Here is a 20,271-nt window from a genome sequence, read left to right as displayed (position 1 = left end):
ATGTTCTGTCATCAGGTACATCCAATAATCTGCTTCACTTTTCGTCATAGCCGTTGAGATGTAATGGACTGTCAGTCCTTTGAGCCAGTTGGCTGACCTTCTTTTAGTGTTAGGATATGGCACGTCATCAGGCAGAAGGACGTGTGTCGGTGAAATTGTGTTAGGTGACGTACGTAGCACATGTGCTAGTTTTTGCCTGAAGAGATTCCACACGTCTTTCACATCTTCACAGACGAAGCGATGTTCTGCATTGTCGACGACATTGCAGCTGGAACAGTTTGGTGTGTGTGCCAGACGTATCGCGTGCAGTTTGGAGTTGGTTGGGATTTTTCTATTGACTGCGAGGTACCACGTCGATCGCACATTGGATGGTAGATGGGGGTCAGATATGTTGTCCCATATGTTTTTCCAATTATAATGTCGAAACTTGTTTTCTATTCGATTGCGCAATTTTCCTTCCAGCAAGGTGTTGTAAACCTCCTTAACCCGATATATGTCCTTCTCCGGTAGTCTATGGCGTACATAGCTGTATTCCACCAGAAAATGTTTATAGTGGTACAGCTCGTGGGAGATGTGATGCACATCGATTGGTGGATCTCTGCTGACTGGGGTGATTTCACGTAAGAGATGAGCCACTAAGGTCCGCGGCGATCGTTGCCACTGTTTATAAGTTTTGCTAACGTATAGCGCTTGCGCTTTAAGGTAGATGTCTGTCAGTTGTAGCCCTCCATTGCGTGTCGGTAGCGTCAAGGTATCATATGAAACCTTAAATATCTGACCTCTACTGACAAAATAACTAAGCGCTGCTTGCATTTGGTGTGCAATGGTTCGTGGCAGAGGCAGCACTTGAGCAACATAGTTGACTTTGGAAGTGATGTATGTATTGGCCAGTTGCACTTTTTGTATTACGTTTAAATTACGCAAGCTGTGTTGTTTTATGCTTGCCCGTAAGGTGGCAAGTAATTTTCGATAATTGAGAGCGGCCGTGCGGCGGATATTACTCGTATATTCTATTCCAAGGCATTTGATTTTTTCCACAGTGTTGATACTTCCAGCGGCTCTGATCTCTATACCCCGACCAAGATTCATAATACCAGATTTATTGCGGTTGAGTTTAGCTCCTGACGCCATTTCGTAGGTCGCCACAAATTCAAGTACTGTTTCCACCTCTCTTTCGTCAGTCACAAGTACCCCTACATCGTCCGCGTAGGCTTGACATATGATCTTCTGTCCGTGTATATGTAATCCACGGAGTTGCCGAGTCAGAGATACTAAGAGAGGTTCAAGCGCAATCGCGAAAAGCGTCATGGACATTGGGCAACCTTGTCTTACCGAACTCTGAATATTGATCGGGTGACTGAGTTGTCCGTTGACACTGATTCTTGACGTGCTATTCGTCAGTATGTTTTTCACGGAGGCTATAATTTTCTGGGGGAAGTGCATGGATGTCATACACCGGAGCAGGTACGAATGATTAACTTTATCAAAAGCTTTTTCAAAGTCAAGCGACATCAGAGCACAGCGAATGTTGCAGGCTTCCGATATCGCTATAATGTCTCTGTAGTCGCATAAGGTCTGAAATATCGTTCTGTCCTTTCCCACACTTGTCTGGTAGGCTCCTGTCACTGTACGAATAACAGAATTGAACCTTTGCATCATGATACGGGCGAAGATTTTATAATCACTATTGAGAAGTGTTATGGGTCGAAGATTCTCCACGGTTTTGCCTCCTGGTGTTTTGGGGACTAAGACCACTGTACCTTCACAGAATTCCTTCGGAAGGTCAGTGTCCGCATTTAGTATTTCATTGCATACGAGTGTCAATTTAGCAATTATTTGTTCGCGAAAAGTTTGATAAAATTCAGCGGGTAGCCCATCTGGTCCAGGTGATTTGTTCTTTGGGCTCTTCGAGATGGCATCTTCGACGTCTTCGTCCGTTATTCTCGCTGCGAGCACATCAGCTTCTTCTGGAGTGAGTCGCTCTGTCGTCCTAGCAGTGAGAGCTTGCTGCGCCGTTTCATCTGTCTGTGTATTGGCCAGCAATTCACTAAAGTGTCGATGGATCTCGTCTCGTATTGCAGCTTGATCTGTCAAGAGTCTCCCGTCTGAAGTTTTGAGTTCCGTCAGAATTTTAAGTTTTTGTCTTTTGTTCTCTTGGAGAATGTGGTACATCGATGTTGTTTCTTCTCGTGTACCGTTCTGCAAACGAGTTCGTATTTTACAGCCTTCGAGATGGTGTCTCTGCAGGTTGAGCAATTTTGCTTTTATTCTGTTGATTTGCCCATAATTTGTTATGACTGTAGCATCACGAACGCACAAGTCTCTCAGACAGCTGAAGTAAAACTCTACTGTCCGCTTCCGCCAGGCGACTTTTTCACGGGAGTAAGTTTTCATTGTCTTTATTATTGCGGGCTTCGCGCAGTTTAGCCACCAATTCAGCGCCGTGCCGTACAAGTGGAACTTCCTTTCACATTCTGCCCAAGTGGTGTGGAAGGCGGCGTGACATCCAGGATCCGAAAGATGAGTAACGTTTAGCTTCCACTGACCTCTCGCCCTGTAAGTGCCTTGTTTCTCTAAATTTATCGTACATATGTACGCGATATGATCAGAGAAAATCGTGGGCCATAGCTCAGACTGTAAAACGTGTCTCCTTAAATTGGATGTTGCGTAAATTCTGTCGATACGACTGGCAGAATGGCTGGTGATATAGGTGAAACCTAGCCTATCACCGTGTTTTAGTTCCCAAGTATCAAACAGTTGGAAGTCTCTGACGATGTCCTCCAGCTCCAGAGATTTGTTAAAATTTGGCGTCTGATCCTTGGGACTCAGCACGCAATTAAAGTCACCCGCAAAAATTATTTGGTCAAATCGCACCGCGAAAAGGGGGGCGATGTCCTCTTTGAAAAATTCGGCCCTGCGGCGCTTGTTTCCGGTTCCTGACGGGGCATATATGTTGATAAACCTGGTGTTGTTTATCGTGACAGCGAGACCTCTACTGTTAGGCAGTTGCGCCACGTCTGTAAGTAGGATCCCCTCTTTAGTCATAATCGCTGTGCCGAGGCTATTGTCATTGCCAGGATTGATGACGGCGTTGTAGCCAGTGATGTCGTCCAAACGGATAGCCGTTACTTCTTGCAGCATTAAGATGTCAATATCAGCGGCGTACAGAAAATCTTGGAGATTTCTCAGATTGAGGGTGCTGCTAATTTTATTTATATTCAAGGTTGCAATTCTGTACGCCTGTAAAGCCGTCATGTCGACTATACCGTGTCAGGTGGGGTACTGTTTGCCAAGGGAAGTGGATGCTTGCTCCACTTAGAAGAAGTCGGCATCATCATCTGCCGCACGAGTATCTTTGATGGTGGTTTGTTGCCGGGTGGACACATCCTGTCGACGGTCGGGTGCCGTCCGTCCTGAACGTTGTGCTATGTCAGCCATCTCTGCATCATGGCTTTGTTCCTCCATGTCATCCGCCCAGTCTCGCGTGCACGTAACTTCCCGCGTGTACGTGTTGGGTACAGGTGGAAGGTCCTTCAGACTAGCTGTACCGTCTTGAATGTGGATTCCACGGTCGGGGTCAGTGTCCTCATTTCGAGTCTTCTTTTTTATTGTTCGATCTTCCAGAGGAGTTGCCTGTGTCGTCTCCGCCAGTTCTTGGCCTATTTGTTTCGCCTTTTCGCGCAGAATTGGCGCGGCTTCTGCTGCTCCCTGACGGGCTATTCGACGTTTCTTCCGTTTCTTTGGTGAAACAGTTATAGGCTGCTGGTCATTATCCTCCGACGTGGCAAACCGTATCTTCTTTGTGTTGCCCGACTTCTTCGAGTGATTTGCACATGCCTTCTTCTGCCGTCTTAGCCTGGTCTTGTTCTCCACGCCTGTCAGTTTACTCGTCTTGTGAGTGTGCTGGACCTGTAGCTTCTGTGCTGCTAGTATCCATGGCTACGCTACCATCGGGAACGTCGGCATAAGCAACTACCGCCGTGTCGATACACATGTCTGGGGCGACCTCACTGCGTAGTGCGGCGGCGTACGTCACGGGTAGCGTGGCCATTTGACTAGGCGGGTCTCGCTCCCCAGTCGGCAGTTGCGTCACACGCCGTTGAACACACTGCGCGCGGACGTGTTGCGTAGAACCACAGCCCGAGCAGGTTCTCGGCTGGCCATCGTAAATGATGATCGCTCTATATCCACCAATCCAGAGATACGACGGGATATGTTTCAACATGTCAATCTTAACTTGCCTGACTCCATTTAATACTGGATACTTGTGCAAGCTAGACCATTTTTCGGCGACATTGCTGATAATGGTGCCATAGTCTCTCAGTTTGTTGTTAATCTCCTCAGGCGTTATTTCAAAGGGGAGCTCAAAGATTCGAAACGTTCGTATTTCCATTCCGGCACGCGAAACCGTGACCTGCCCTATGTGTCCGTCTGAATGTTTGAATTTTGCCACCCCACCACATGCTTCTACAATTTGGTCGCACTTGTCAGAACTGGATAACTTAAGGAACACAGTCGGACTGACAATCGACAGGTGTATTCCAATCAATTCATCCACTTTGATCTGAAAAGTTTCTTCGATAAATGCCTCAACTTCGTAAGATTTCGGTCGGGCGTAGTTCGGATCGAAAATCAACTTCAAAGTATCGCGTCGCGTTGTCTGATCCATTATGTCAATCTAAAAATGTGATCGTGAACTATGACTAACGCAGAAAGCGCGCACTCACCACACAGCGACGGACGCTCGCAGCGACGATGTAAACACCGCAACAGCCGCACCGCACGTCCGCACAGCACGGCCGCTGGCGGCGGAATGGTCCGACGCCTTATCCATTAGGCCACACGGTCACTGACGACCAAGTACAACTTATATACGACTCATCTCGAAACGCTCACGCCCCTGAGGAATTGTGTTTTCCTTCCACACAGCCGCTGCCCCTTACTCTTTCCCGCCCATTCGTTACATTCAACCTCTTACGAGACCGACCAAACATAGACAGGAAAACAGGACCACACACTTTGAGCATTCGGAATCGATGGCAGGGTGTCCATCGCCGCATTTGCTACAATTGCAATTTGCTACTTCTGCAGAAGCGGCGGCGGCGGCGGCGACGACGTCGACGACGACGACGACGACGACGACGACGACAACCGCGAGAGGCTCTGAGATTTGTGAGAAGTACATCTATAGAATGTAATTCAGACTGCCTCGTCCCACCTTATGCCATACTGCTTTGGCAAATGCTTTTTTCTGCGCCATTCGCCTTAATCACATCTGAGAGTAATTCTTAATAATACGCTTGTCGCTAATTGTTCCTCATCACAGATACTGTTTGCTATACGGCCACGATGAGGAACTGATTTCCAAGATTCGTCTTCCTCCTGTGAGGATGGAACTCACGAACCCTGGTTTACTAGACCAATGCTCCACCACTGAGCTAAACAGGCGCCGCCTAGCGGCACTTTTGCGTACTTCGTCCGTACTTTCGTCTGAATCATCAGACTTGAGCTGACAACACTTCATATTTTCGACTAATATTTGTAGCTATGGCGACCCATTACTGCTTGGCTACACATCTGACACGTAGCCGATGTTCTCTCCAAACAAAACCACCTGCACTTCAGAACATGAGTTTCACACATGTCTACAAAATCACCTTCACCTTCAAATACAGTTTTCTTGCGACTGATGGAGACGTAGGCAAATTTTAAAGTTGCTATTTCCATTACATCACGTTAATCAGAAAATCGGTAATTTACATCTGCAGCGGAAAAAAATTCCGTTCCGCCCAGCGTAGGGCTCGAACCCACGACCCTGTGTATAAGAGTCTCATGCTCTACCGACTTAGCTAGCCGTGCTGCCTCGTTGGATACCTGCTGGGTAGCAGATCACACTGTACTCGTTTGGGTTGGGTGGTCCCATACAGAATCTCTCCATGCTGCCTAATGTTTTCCTAACGTCACACTCGTCACGTACTTCACTTTTATTTCATAATCATTTCTGAGAGGTAAAGGAATTGCATGACAATCTGCAGAGCTAGCGGCGTCAAAATTAACACACATACTTGATGTGACTCAAAAGCCGAACGAGTTACTTTCCGACGTTTTTTTAGATGTGCAAGTACCAGTCAAAACTCGCGGTGAGGGCACTCTGCCGACCATTTCGCTAGTTAACACCGGTCTTGTTGTGTGTGTTTCAGGCTAAAGACCATCTCCAAGCACAGAATGGTCAACAGCAACATTCAGACGGTTTCGTACTGCTCAATTGCTACATTAAAACGGTATGTTTGTTTTTCAGAACTGGAAAACACGACCGTGACAGGATTCGAACCTGCAATCTTCGGATCCGAAGTCCGACGCCTTATCCATTAGGCCACACGGTCACTGACGACCAAGTACAACTTATATACGACTCATCTCGAAACGCTCACGCCCCTGAGGAATTGTGTTTTCGTTCCACACAGCCGCTGCCCCTTACTCTTTCCCGCCCATTCGTTACATTCAACCTCTTACGAGACCGACCAAACATAGACAGGAAAACAAGACCACACACTTTGAGCATTCGGAATCGATGGCAGAGTGTCCCTCGCCGCATTTGCTACAATGGCAATTTGCTACTTCTGCAGAAGCGGCGGCGGCGACGACGACGACGACGACGACGACGAAGTCGACGACGACGACGACGACGACGACGACCGCGAGAGGCTCTGAGATTTGTGAGAAGTACATCTATACAATGTAATTCAGACTGCCTCGTCCCACCTTATGCCATACTGCTTTGGCAAATGCTTTTTTTTGCGCCATTCGCCTTAATCACATCTGAGAGTAATTCTTAATAATACGCCTGTCGCTAATTGGTACTCATCACAGATACTGTTTGCTATACGGCCACGATGCGGAACTGATTTCCAAGATTCGTCTTCCTCCTGTGAGGATGGAACTCACGAACCCTGGTTTACTAGACCAATGCTCCACCACTGAGCTAAACAGGCGCCGCCTAGCGGCACTTTTGCGTACTTCGTCCGTACTTTCGTCTGAATCATCAGACTTGAGCTGACAACACTTCATATTTTCGACTAATATTTGCAGCTATGGCGACCCATTACTGCTTGGCTACACATCTGACACGTAGCCGATGTTCTCTCCAAACAAAACCACCTGCACTTCAGAACATGACTTTCACACATGTCTACAAAATCACCTTCAATTTCAAATACAGTTTTCTTGCGACTGATGGAGACGTAGGCAAATTTTAAAGTTGCTATTTCCATTACATCACGTTAATCAGAAAATCGGTAATTTACATCTGCAGCGGAAAAAAATTCCGTTCCACCCAGCGTAGGGCTCGAACCCACGACCCTGTGTATAAGAGTCTCATGCTCTACCGACTTAGCTAGCCATGCTGCCTCGTTGGATACCTGCTGGGTAGCAGATCACACTGTACTCGTTTGGGTTGGGTGGTCCCATACAGAATTTCTCCATGCTGCCTAATGTTTTCCTAATGTCACACTCGTCACGTACTTCACTTTTATTTCATAATCATTTCTGAGAGGTAAAGGAATTGCATGACAATCTGCAGAGCTAGCGGCGTCAAAATTAACACACATACTTGATGTGACTCAAAAGCCGAACGAGTTACTTTCCGACGTTGTTTTAGATGTGCAAGTACCAGACAAAACACGCGGTGAGGGCACTCTGCCGACCATTTCGCTAGTTAACACCGGTCTTGTTGTGTGTGTTTCAGGATAAAGACCATCTCCGAGCACAGAATGGTCAACAGCAACATTCAGACGGTTTCGTACTGCTCAATTGCTACATTAAAACGGTATGTTTCTTTCTCAGAACTGGAAAACACGACCGTGACAGGATTCGAACCTGCAATCTTCGGATCCGAAGTCCGACGCCTTATGCATTAGGCCACACGGTCACTGACGAACAAGTACAACTTATATACGACTCATCTCGAAACGCTCACGCCACTGAGGAATTTTGTTTTCGTTCCACACAGCCGCTGCCTCTTACTCTTTCCCACCCATTCGTTACATTCAACCTCTTACGAGACCGACCAAACATACACAGGAAAACAAGACCACACACTTTGAGCATTCGGAATCGATGGCAGGGTGTCCCTCGCCGCATTTGCTACAATGGCAATTTGCCACTTCTGCAGAAGCGGCGGCGGCGGCGGCGGCGACGACGACGACGACGACGACGACGACGACGACGACCGCGAGAGGCTGTGAGATTTGTGAGAAGTACATCTATAGAATGTAATGCAAACTGCCTCGTCCCACCTTATGCCATACTGCTTTTTTTTTTCCTTTATTGTCATTTTATACCTACAAAGGTAGGCCGGCAGCGGCCTAATATGCCACTCTTCGGGCACAAGAAACATACAAGAGATAAAAACAGGAAGACGTAATCTCAAAACACAGACATGGAGGACAAAAATCAGAAGACAACAGAGAATAAAAAGAATTGAAGTCGTTCACCGACGCAGCACTGTTTCAGTTTTAAAAAAAAAAAGCAGCACAGCACGGAACAGAGAACACTAGCACAGGTGAACGGTGGAGCAGAAAACGAAGAAACACTCGAGGCAAGGACGGGACGAAAGACACGGACACTGCGGAGATGGGCTTCGGCGCTTGCAGGGGCACTGTCCACACCGAAAAGCTGGGGGCCTGCCAAGGGAAAAAACAGGGGGAGGGAAGGAGGGAGGGGGAGATAGGATGCTAGGGAGGAGGAGGGGAGAAAACGAAAAGAGGGGGGTGGAAGCCCAGGGAGAAGGGGAGGGGAGGTAAGGATGGAATAAGGGAGAGAGGGAGGGAGAGAAGGGAGAGAGGGTGCCCACAGGAAAATGAGAGGAGAGGGGAAGGCAAGGCTCAAAGTTGGTAGGAGGGGTAGATGGAGGGGAGGAGTGCATCATCCGGGAGGGGGAGTCGGCGGAAGCCACCTTGGGAGAGGGTGTGGAGAGTGTGAAGATGGAGAGCAGGTGGGATACAGGAGTACAGGCGCGGCAGTGGGTTGGGGTGGGAGAGGATGGAAGAGACAAGCGGGTGGGGAGGATCAAGCTTGCGGGAGGTGTAGAGGATCCGTATCCATTGGAGGAAGAGGAGGAGGTGTGGGAAGGGGATGAGGTCATAGAGGAGCCGCGTGGGGGAAGGGAGGCGGATGCGATAGGCGAGGCGGAGTGCATGCCCTTCAAGGATTTGAAGGGATTTGTAAAAGGTAGGCGGGGCAGAGATCCAGGCGGGATGGGCATAACAGAGGATAGGGCGGATGAGAGATTTATAGGTGTGGAGGACGGTGGAGGGGTCCAGACCCCATGTGCGGCCAGAAAGGAGCTTCAGGAGGTGGAGTCGGGAGCGTGCCTTGGCTTGGATTGTCCGGAGATGAGGGGTCCAGGAGAGGCGACGGTCAAGGGTGACGCCAAGGTACTTGAGGGTGGGTGTGAGGTTAATAGGACGGCCATAAATGGTAAGATAGAAATCAAGGAGACGGAAGGAAGGGGTGGTTTTGCCTACGATGATTGCCTGGGTCTTGGAAGGATTGACCTTGAGCAACCACTGGTTACACCAAGAGGTGAACCGGTCCAGATGGGATTGGAGAAGGTGTTGGGAGCGTTGCAGGGTGGGGGCAAGGGCAAGGAAGGCGTTGTCATCGGCGTACTGGAGAAGGTGAAGGGGGGGTGCAGGTGGAGGCATGTCCGCCGTATAAAGAAGGTAAAGAAGAGGGGAAAGGACGGAACCTTGGGGCACACCGGCAGAGGGGTAGAAGGTGTAGGAATCAGTGTTGTGGATAGTGACATAGGAAGGGCGGTGGGAAATGAAGGAGATGATCAGACGGACGTAGTTAATAGGAAGAGCAAAGGTTTGGAGCTTGAAGAGGAGACCAGAATGCCACACACGGTCATAGGCGCGTTCAAGGTCAAGGGAGAGGAATATGGCGGAGCGACGGGAGTTGAGTTGTTCGGAGAGGAGGTGAGTGAGGTTAAGGAGAAGGTCATCGGCAGAGAAGGATGGTCGAAAGCCACATTGGGTGGAGGGAAGGAAGCGGTGCCGGTGGAGATGCTGGTGGATGCGGCGGGTTAGAATGGATTCCAGGACCTTGCTGAAGACCGAGGTAAGGCTTATAGGACGGTAGGAGGAGACAGCGGAAGGTGGTTTATCGGGTTTGAGGAACATCAGGATCCGGGAGGTTTTCCACAGGTCGGGGTAGAAGCCGGTGGACAAGACCACATTGTACAGCCTGGCCAGGGTGGAGAGGAAGGGGGCGGGAGCTTCACGGAGGTGACGGTAAGTAACACGGTCGTGACCAGGAGCAGTGTTGCGTTTGGTGCGGAGTATATCGATGATGTCTTGAGTAGTTATAGGGTTATTGAGTTCAGTGTGTGTAATGTTGTCCAAGTACTGGAATCCAGGAGCTAGTGGAGGGATAGAGGTGTCAGTTCGATCGCGGACATCGGGGAAGAGGGAATAATCGAACTGGGGATCGTCAGGGATGGTAAAGACATCGGTGAGGTAGGAGGCAAAACGGTTGGCCTTACTAAGGTTGTCAGGAAAGGGATTGTCATTATGAAGGAGAGGATAGTAAGGGGGGGGGGGGGTTTGATCCAGTAAGGCGGCGGAAGGCTGACCAGTATTTGGACGAGTTAATAGGTAGGGTAGCATTAAGACGGGTGCATGTCTGTCGCCAGTCCCGGCGTTTCTTAGCCGCGAGCAAGTTCCGGATGTGTCTCTGGAGTTGCCGGTGGCGTTGTAGTGTGTCCCGGTCACGCGTGTGGAGGAAGGCACGGTAGAGACGACGGGATTCTCGAAGGAGGAGGACGGCCTGTGGGGGTAAAGTGGGACGGTGCGGGTGGATGGCGACGGTAGGGATGTGGGCCTCCACGGCCTCAGACAAGGTCTGCTGGAGAAAGGATGCGGCATGGGTTATGTCATGTGGGCGGTGGTAGGTGAGGGGGTGGCTATCGACTCGGGTAGTAAGGGTATCCCGGTATGCATTCCAGTCGGCACAGGAGTAATCATGGACATACTTGGGGGGAGGGTCAAGGCGAGGATCGGGACGGGGGCGACGACCGTCTGATATGGTAAGAAGGACAGGGAGATGGTCACTGCCAATAGGGTCGAGGACGTCCACCGCTATGCGGACAAGGAGATTGGGGGAGGCTAGGACGACATCGGGTGTGGTATTGGATTCCGGGTGGGTGTGTTGGGGAAGAGGAAGGACATCTCCTTGGATGGTGGCGAGGAACCGATGCCACCGCCGTAACTGGGTGGCGGAGCGACTATGGATATTGAGATCTGCGGCAATCACGTAGGAGGAGAAGGTACGGTCGATGTGGGAAAGGAAGTCAAAAGGAATAGGGGCAGAGGGGCGGACATAGATGGTGGCGCAGGTAACGGTGAGGCCGGGGAAGAATAGACTAAGGATCAGGTGTTCCGTGGGGTTGGGAAGGAGGGGTTGGAGCCGAACAGGGATCTGGCGATGGTGGCCAATGGCAACTCCGCCACGCGCTATCGGGAGGGGGTTGTCAGAGCGGTGAAGGAGGTAGGGCGAGGTATGGACAGTATGGTGGGGCTGGAGAAATGTTTCGTTTAGGAGGAAGGCATCCACGCGGTGGGTGGTGAGGGTATGCATAAGGAGATTCTTGTTGACAGGAAGGGAACGGATGTTGTTAAACAGGATACGTTGCTGTCGCGCCATAGTGGGAATTTAGACGAGGGTGTCGAGACGGGAGAAGGTAAAATGGGCCTGGTTATGGGAGTAGGTGGCGTAAGTGTTGAGCTGGAAGACGGAACGGGCGGCAAGGGATATCTGCTGGAGGGTGTGGGGGCGCTGAAAGGGGTGGATGTTCTGAAGGACAACGGTTACAAAGCGGATGATGTCCTCAGCTGTGGGGGGGGGACGGAGGGAATTGCCGGGAGGGGTGGGGGCATCCAAGGGGCGGACAGGGACAGTGAGTGCAGGAGCGGAGGGAGGGGGTCGGGCCTTGCACTTTTGGGAGTAGGTTGGGTGTTGGAGGTTACAGGTGTTACAGGAGGGGGGGACTGAAGGTTGGGGCACTGCCGGAGGAAGTGTGCTTCTTTGCAGTGCGGGCAGACGGGGGCCTCGCGGCACTCAGATGTAGGATGTGCATTATAGCGCAAGCGCCTCTGGCAGCGGATGGACTGTGGAGGGGAGCGGGAGGGGTCGACCTTATAACGGCGGTTGAAAAGGAGGGCACCCTCCTTGAGGAGGAGGTCTATGGAGGGAGCATGCTCGGAGAACACCTGCATGAGGCGGGTGGGGCCGGCTGGATTGTGAATCCGGCGGACAGCTCGAACCTCTAGATAGGGATGGGCCTTCAGCTCCGCCAACACCTCCTCCTCCGTGATCATCGGGCTAAGCCGAGTGATCACGGCAGTGAGGGTCGGTGGGCGACGGGGCGGCTGGAGTTGTCGGGATGAGGAGGAGGAGGGAGCAGGGGCAAGGGGAGAACGGGGACCAAACCGGGTGAGGGGAATGCGGGAGAGGATGTCGGAGTGGAGGGTGGGGCTGGGGGATGTGAACCGGACGGAGTCCCGACGGGGGGTGAGAAGGGAGATCGGGGCTCCGGGGAAGTGCTGGCAGAGAAGAAGGGTAAGATTGCGGGCCTCCAGGAGAGAGGGATCAGGGTGAGAAAGGAGGTACCTGTAGGAGGGGGAGGTAGAGGAGGGAGTAGATAGGGATGGTGGGGTGGTATCCATGGCATCCTGGGGGTTGGAGGGGGGAGAGTCTGCGACTTCTTGGGAGCAGAAGAGGCTGGGGTGCCGCTGGGACGTTTCACAGCGGGAGAGGGATGGGAAGAGGTGTGGGGGATGGGGACGACCGGGAGATGGCGGGAAATGGCAGGTCCCACCGGCGGTGCAGGCACTGGTGGTGGTGCTGGTGCTGGCGCTGGAGCTGGAGCTGGCGCCACAGAAGATGCAGTGGCAGTGGTTGGCACTGGCGATGGCGAGGGCGATGGTGATGGTGATGGTGATGACGATGATGATGGTGTGGCGTGGGTGGTGGCCCGACGGGCAACAACCCTGGCGGGGGTGGCATGAGTTACATGTGGGAGGGGAGGGAATGGGTCACGTGAGGCATGGGGGGTAGGAACAGGGGAGGGAGCAACAAAAGGAGCGGGGGTGGGAAGAGTGAGGAGGGGGGGAATATATGGGGGAGGCGGTGATTGAGCACACCACGTGATGGTGGTGGCAGCAAGTGAGGGGGACGTGTACAGGATTGCAGTGGTAGTGGCGGTAGTTGTGGGGGTTGTCATGGTGAGAGGATAAGTGGGAGAGGGGAAAAGAGGAAAAATAACAGGGGACAGTCAAAGGACAAGGACAAGAGACTGACGAAGAGGAAGGGTAAGACGTAAGCAGAGTCGACAGAACGAAAGACGGGCAGGGAACGGCGGCGGCGGCGGCGGCGGCGGCGGCGGCGGCGGCGGCGGCGGTCGGCAACAGCAGCAGCGGCAGGAACCGGATACGATGGCGGCAACCGGCGTCGGCGGGAGACCGGCGGCGGCAGCGGCGCCTGGGACCAACGGCGGCAAAGGCTCGGGACAACGGCAGCTGTAGCGATCACTGAAACTCCTAGCACTTCGATATTAACGACAACGATATCGAAGGGCGCAACCCTCTCGAGTTACGCCGAAGATGACCGAGCCGTACTGCTTTGGCAAATGCTTTATCTGCGCCATTCGCCTTAATCCCATCTGAGAGTAATTCGTAATAATACGCCTGTCGCTAATTGTTCCTCATCGCAGGTACTGTTTGCTATACGGCCACGATGCGCAACTGATTTCCAAGATTCGTCTTCCTCCTGTGAGGATGGAACTCACGAAACCCTGGTTTACTAGACCAATGCTCCACCACTGAGCTAAACAGGCGCCGCCTAGCGGCAGTTTTGCGTACTTCGTCCGTACGGTCGTCTGAAGCTTCAGACTTCAGCTGACAACACTTCATATTTTCGACTAATATTTGCAGCTATGGCGAACCATTACTGCTTGGCTACACATCTGACACGTAGCCGATGTTCTCTCCAAGCAAAACCACCTGCACTTCAGAACATGACTTTCACACATGTCTACAAAATCACCTTCACCTTCAAATACAGTTTTCTTGCGACTGATGGAGACGTAGGCAAATTTTAAAGCTGCCATTTTCCATTACATCACATTAATCAGAAAATCGGTAATTTACATCTGCAGCGGAAAAAATTTCCGTTCCGCCTAGCGTAGGGGTCGAACCCACGACCCTGTTAATGAGAGTCTCATGCTCTACCGACTGAGCTAGCCGTGCTGCCTCGTTGAATACCTGCTGGGTAGCAGATCACACTGTACTCGTTTGGGTTGGGTGGTCCCATACAGAATCTCTCCATGCTGCCTAATGTTTTCCTAACGTCACACTCGTCACGTACTTCACTTTTATTTCATATTCATTTCTGAGAGGTAAAGGAATTGCATGACAATCTGCAGAGCTAGCGGCGTCAAAATTAACACACATACTTGATGTGACTCAAAAGCCGAACGAGTTACTTTCCGACGTTGTTTTAGATGTGCAAGTGCCAGTCAAAACTCGCGGTGAGGGCACTCTGCCGACCATTTCATTAGTTAACACCGGTCTTGTTGTGTGTTTCAGGCTCAAGACCATCTTCAAGCACAGAATGGTCAACAGCAACATTCAGACGGTTTCGTACTGCTCAATTGCTACATTAAAACGGTAAGTTTCTTTTTCAGAACTGGAAAAACACGATCGTGACAGGATTCGAACCTGCAATCTTCGGATCCGAAGTCCGACGCCTTATCCATTAGGCCACACGGTCACTGACGAAAAAGTACAACTTATATACGACTCATCTCGAAACGACCACGCCCCTGAGGAATTGTGTTTTCGTTCCACACAGCCGCTGCCCCTTACTCTTTCCCACCCATTCGTTACATTCAACCTCTTACGAGACCGACCAAACATAGACAGGAAAACAAGACCACACACTTTGCGCATTCGGAAACGATGGCAGGGTGCCCCTCGCCGCATTTGCTACAATGGCCATTTGCTACTTCTGCAGAAGCGGCGGCGACGACGACGACGACGACGACGACCGCGAGAGGCTCTGAGATTTGTGAGAAGTACATCTATAGAATGTAGTTCAGACTGCCTCGTCCCACCTTATGCCGTACTGCTTTGGCAAATGCTTTATCTGTCTGGCGTGAGGTCGGTCGCTCGACGGCGCGTTCGGCGCGGGCCCGCCCGTAGCCGGCGCGCCGTAAGGCACGGAGGCTCGCACTGGGGCGTATCGCTTCCAGACGGGCGTGCCGCGGCACTCCTCACAGGGTAAGTGATGTGTCTCTTACAACCTCTTCTTCCCAAGTGGCTCTTTCCGCCTTCCCGTGGTGCCAGACGTTAAGCTCGGCATTTTGCCTTGCGACAAAAGGGAGAGCTGCGACCCTACCCGATGCGAAAGCGAAGGGTGCGTGGCACAGGGGGAGCTGTGTCGAGGGACGAACATCTGTCCCTTTCTGTTCGCAGGGCCCAGACCAGCAGGAGCTCTGCATGCCGGCGACTTCGTTTGTCGGCGTGGGATCGCGGCGCGAGTCGGCAAGGGTGCTTCGCCGCGCCCCTGGGTAACCGGGGCGTGTTCTGCCAAACCCAGGAGGTGGTGACATCGCCTGGGCCAGGTTAACTGGGTCCAGACCGCCGAACGTGTGGGGGACCGGCCCGCCACCTGAGTAGGCGTGGGTCCTTGGCCGTAAGGTGGAAACTCGGGCTAGTAGGCGGCGAAGGGCGAGAGGTGCATCCGCCTCTCCGGAGTGCGGGGTGCAATTGCCGAGGAGCGTCGCGTGAAATCGCCGATGAAGAAGCCATCGATGGGGACCAGTGCGCTGGCAACGGCGTGCTGAACCCGGCAGTTCGATAGGGCCCTTGACCTTGGGGCGAGGTCGGTGGGCGAGCTGCAAGAAGTCCCCCCCCCCCCCCCCCCCCATGCCAGAGGAGCCGGTCCGGGGCAAGAGACGGGCTCCCACTTTCTTCTTTATCACTCGTTAATCATGGCTTCAACTATAACGAGTGATTCGAGTGCGCTTTCGAGGGCTTCCGCTGTGCCTGATCCCTCTCCACAAGACGAGGTGGGGCAGGCAGATGTTGATATTGAAACCGTCGCACAGAGGCATAACAGAATCGCCCTGTTGATTGATCAGAATGTGAAAAATGGCAAGATCAGTCAGGCTGCCTTGACCATTATTAAGAATGAACTTTCGGCCTGGGCTATTGCCCATGCAAAATTAGAAGGCCGTTTAGAAGAATTAGAAAAAGAAAACAGCAGGCTGCGAAAACAACCAGCCAAATCCTGGGCGGCAGTGGCTGCGCAAGCGCCCATTAAGCCAACTACCACAAAAGATACAATCGACAGGGTAGCAAAGAGACAAGACACGGCAGTCTTTCTTCGGACGCTGCCAGGACAGGACACAAGTGTAAAAAAGCTACAAGAACTTTTAACTACCACAATAGATCCTGTAAAGGACAAAATAAGAATCAAGAAAGTTAAACCCAGCAAGAACTCTGTAATAGTAGAAGTAGCCTCAGAAGAAGATAAGGAAAAACTACTAAAAAACCAAAAACTGAATGCAGTAATGAAATGTGAACCTCCACGGAAAAGGAATCCTTTGGTGATATTGTATGACGTGCCAACTATAATGACTAACGACGAGTTAAGCGAGACAATAAGGGGACAAAATTTTGAAAGCATGAACGCGGAAGAATTCAATAATAAATTCAAACTCAAATTCAAAACAGGACCCCGTGATCGGGACGTTGTCCATCACGTGGCCGAGGTAAATCCACAAATGTGGAAGCAAATTACTGGAATGGGCAGACTATATGTCTGGTTTCATGCAATTAATGTAAGGGATTACATCGTGGTACCTCGTTGCCACAATTGTGGGGACTTGGACCACATTCTCAGGCACTGCACCAGGGGGTCGGCGTGCTCCAAGTGCGGTGACAATGGACACGTACGAAAGGACTGCAAGGCTGCCAGTGTTTGTATTCCCTGTAAGAGCAGAGGGAAAAAACCATGTGGAGCTACAGGACGGAGTTGCCCTACATACAGGATGTTAGAACAACGCCTAATATCCAGAATTGATTATGGTTGAGTCTGACACAACCTACAGGATGCCAAAGCGAAAATCCCCGAGCAAGAGAAGGAGGGATGCTATGAGGGCTCACAAATTCAGGGAATTTTTGAGATCGCTTTCGAGCTCAGAAGTCGAAACAGCAGATACTGCTGTCCAGACAGAGGCATTCATGGTAGACAAAGGACAGCAAACAGAATTTCCCATGCCACTCATGCCTCCCTCCCCTCGAAGCCGGGGATCTGAGCCGAAAACAGACCATCCACGGCAAGGGCATCATGCGGTAGTGGCAACCCCCAAGGAGAAAATTGAAAAACCATCCATACAGGAAAATATAGTCACAAGTTCGAGTGTGGGTTGCACCACTGATACATCAATTGTCAGGCTTCCGCCTGTCGATCCGGTGAGGGTGTACCCAAACCTCGAATTTACGATGCAGCTGGCAAGACTGGAGCAGCCGGCAACCCTGACCACTGCCTTGAGACATGTGGTCCGAATTGGACATGAGAACGGTAGAAAGGTAACCTTCTCGGTGATGGAGGCTGTAGATAGAATACAGCTAAAGTCGGTGAATCTCCCCACGGACTTCGGAGCCCTGCGTGACCTGCTAAAGAAACTGTTTGAAAGACGAGGAGAGAAATTTGACTTAGAGGATATATACGTCCAATCAGTGTTGGCAAACGGAAGAATAACTTTCGATCCGAACAAGACCTGGCCATATGACCGAGTACACACATATTATCCATGACGACTAGGACATCTGTCGGCCAACTAAATACGCACAACAGTCGACTTGTGATGCAGGAACTCCGTAGGGAAGTGGAGGAGAGGAGAATGGATGTACTCTGTTTGCAGGAGCCTTACTCTCTGGCTGGCAAAATTGCTTTTGTGGCCACCACATGGCAAGTCATCAGCTGTGGGGATGCCCCCAAAGCAGCTGTGGTAATCACCAACAAAAAACTGCAGGCAACCTTACTTTCGCAGTACTCAAACAGTCACTGCAACGTCATAGAACTGCAATCTCCAGCAGGCTCTATAATACTCATTAACATGTATTTTCAATATGGAGATGATATCCACATACATTTAGACCACCTAACAAGAGTAGCTATGGCGTTGCAGGGACGAAGAGTTGTCATAACTGCGGACATAAATGCGAAGTCCCCCCTATGGTACAGTGGCACAAGGGACGAAAATGGTGGAAAGGTGGAAGAAGTGATTATGTCGTTGCAGCTTGTGGTGGCAAACAAACCGGGAAACTCTCCGACCTATGCGGCGGGAGGGGGGCAAGGCACGAACATCGACGTGACCTTGGTCACGCCAAATGCGGCAAACCTAATACAGAACTGGAAGGTGATAGACAGTGCCACCACAAGCGATCACAACCTTATCACTTTTACCTTAGGGAGCAGGGAGTGCCACTGGGCCATGGGGTGGGAGGTGCAGTTGAACTTCAGGAAAGCCAACTGGGAACGCTTAGCCAGAGAGTGTGACATTCCTCCGTTACCGGATGGTGACAGACAAATTGACATTGACAACAGAGCTGAGGAACTGGTGTGTGCAGTGACTAGAGCGATGAAGGCGGCCGTGCCAACTAGGAGGAGGGCCATGGCGGCCTCGCCGACACCATGGTCTCCTGAGCTGCAGGAGCTGCGTCAGTCTGTCAGAAGGCTGCGGAGGCACTACCAGCGCAGTGTCGTCTGGTGGGAGAAGCAGAGATGGTTACTGCTATACCGGGAGGCAAAGGAAAGATTTGAAAAAGAATTAAAAGCGGTCCGAGTTAGAAGCCGGGAGACATTCGTGACCAATCAGCTGGCCTTGGATCCATGGGGGATTCCGTATAAACTAGTAAGAGAAAAGATCCGCTCCCCTATGATGCTGTCCACAGTCAGGCATGGGGATGGGATGACGGACTCATGGCAGGAGACTGCTGAGGTCCTACTCCGATCCCTGTTGCCTGACGACGACAGAACAGAGGATACTGAGGAACAGCGACGGTTGCGGGATTTAGATCTGGGCGACTATACAAATGATGAGGCAGTCCTCCCCTTCTCGGAGGAAGAGATCGCTGCCCTCATAAAGACAATAAAGAGAGGGAAAGCCCCAGGGCCAGACGGCATTGTGGCGGAGGTGGTGCAGTTCTTGGCCCCACAACTGGTCGCTCCTTTAACCCAGCTGTACAACGAGTGCCTTCGGCAAGGCAAATTCCCGAGGATCTGGAAGGCAGCAAACGTTGTAATCATTAAAATCATTAAGAAAGGCCCCGATAAAGATCCAGCTGAGGCAAAGTCTTACAGACCCATCTGCCTTCTGGATGTGCTCGGGAAAATCCTTGAAAAGCTGCTTGCTGATAGGCTGACTGCCCACCGAGTGCTGCACGGGATGAGCGACAGACAGTTTGGCTTCAGGCCTGGGCGTTCCGCATCTGATGCGATCGCCCTGGCGGCCGAGGTCTGTGGTTCGGCCCCGTGCAAGTACATCGTCGGCATCATGGTGGACATTAGTGGCGCCTTTGACAACCTGTGGTGGCCTTCGCTCTTCTCCTGCTTGCGGGAGAAAGAGTGCCCAGGGCCGCTATACGGTTGCCTTAGGAGCTATTGTGTAGATCGGGAGGTCTGGCTATCATCCCCTAGCGGGAGGATTGGAAAACCCATAACAAAGGGATGTCCCCAGGGTTCCGTCTTAGGTCCCCTATTTTGGGATATCCACATGGAGCCACTCTTAAATGCATTGCAACAAAATGAAGATGTGCTAGAGGTGATAGCCTACGCAGATGACCTCCTTCTACTGGTTGGCGGCCGAAGTCGCGAGGATATTGAACCAAAAATAGATAGAGCCATGACGCAACTACTATCATGGTGCCGTAATACCAAGATGACCATCTCACCGACCAAATCAACCTATCTATTACTAAAGGGACAGTTAATAAGAAACCCGACTGTAAGAATTGAGGGCACACCAGTACTCCGACGACGAGAGGGACGTTACTTAGGGATCATCATCGATGAAAGGTGGAACTTCGGAAAGCACATTGAAACCGTGACACAAAGAGCTCTGCAAATTCTCAATAACCTCATCACCATAGGTCATAAAAGATTTCATCTCCCCCCTCACCTTATCAAATTGTATCATAA

The 20,271-nt window shown here is 51.3% G+C and overlaps 3 non-coding genes across 3 annotated transcripts; all 3 read right to left on the bottom strand.

The window, feature by feature from the left end:
* Window positions 1-6,310: 6,310 nt before the first annotated feature.
* Window positions 6,311-6,383, bottom strand: Trnar-ucg (transfer RNA arginine (anticodon UCG)). The gene has a single exon. It is a non-coding gene; the product is annotated as a tRNA-Arg (tRNA).
* Window positions 6,384-7,854: 1,471 nt separating this feature from the next.
* Window positions 7,855-7,927, bottom strand: Trnar-ucg (transfer RNA arginine (anticodon UCG)). Its single transcript has one exon. It is a non-coding gene; the product is annotated as a tRNA-Arg (tRNA).
* Window positions 7,928-14,759: 6,832 nt separating this feature from the next.
* On the bottom strand, window positions 14,760-14,832 carry Trnar-ucg (transfer RNA arginine (anticodon UCG)). Its single transcript has one exon. It is a non-coding gene; the product is annotated as a tRNA-Arg (tRNA).
* Between the last annotated feature and the right edge of the window lie 5,439 nt (window positions 14,833-20,271).

The sequence above is a fragment of the Schistocerca gregaria genome, chromosome 10 (genome assembly GCF_023897955.1).
Source record: "Schistocerca gregaria isolate iqSchGreg1 chromosome 10, iqSchGreg1.2, whole genome shotgun sequence".
Taxonomy (NCBI): Eukaryota; Metazoa; Arthropoda; class Insecta; order Orthoptera; family Acrididae; genus Schistocerca; species Schistocerca gregaria.
Note: the sequence above shows the minus strand (reverse complement) of the source record. Positions and strands in the feature narration are given on the sequence as shown.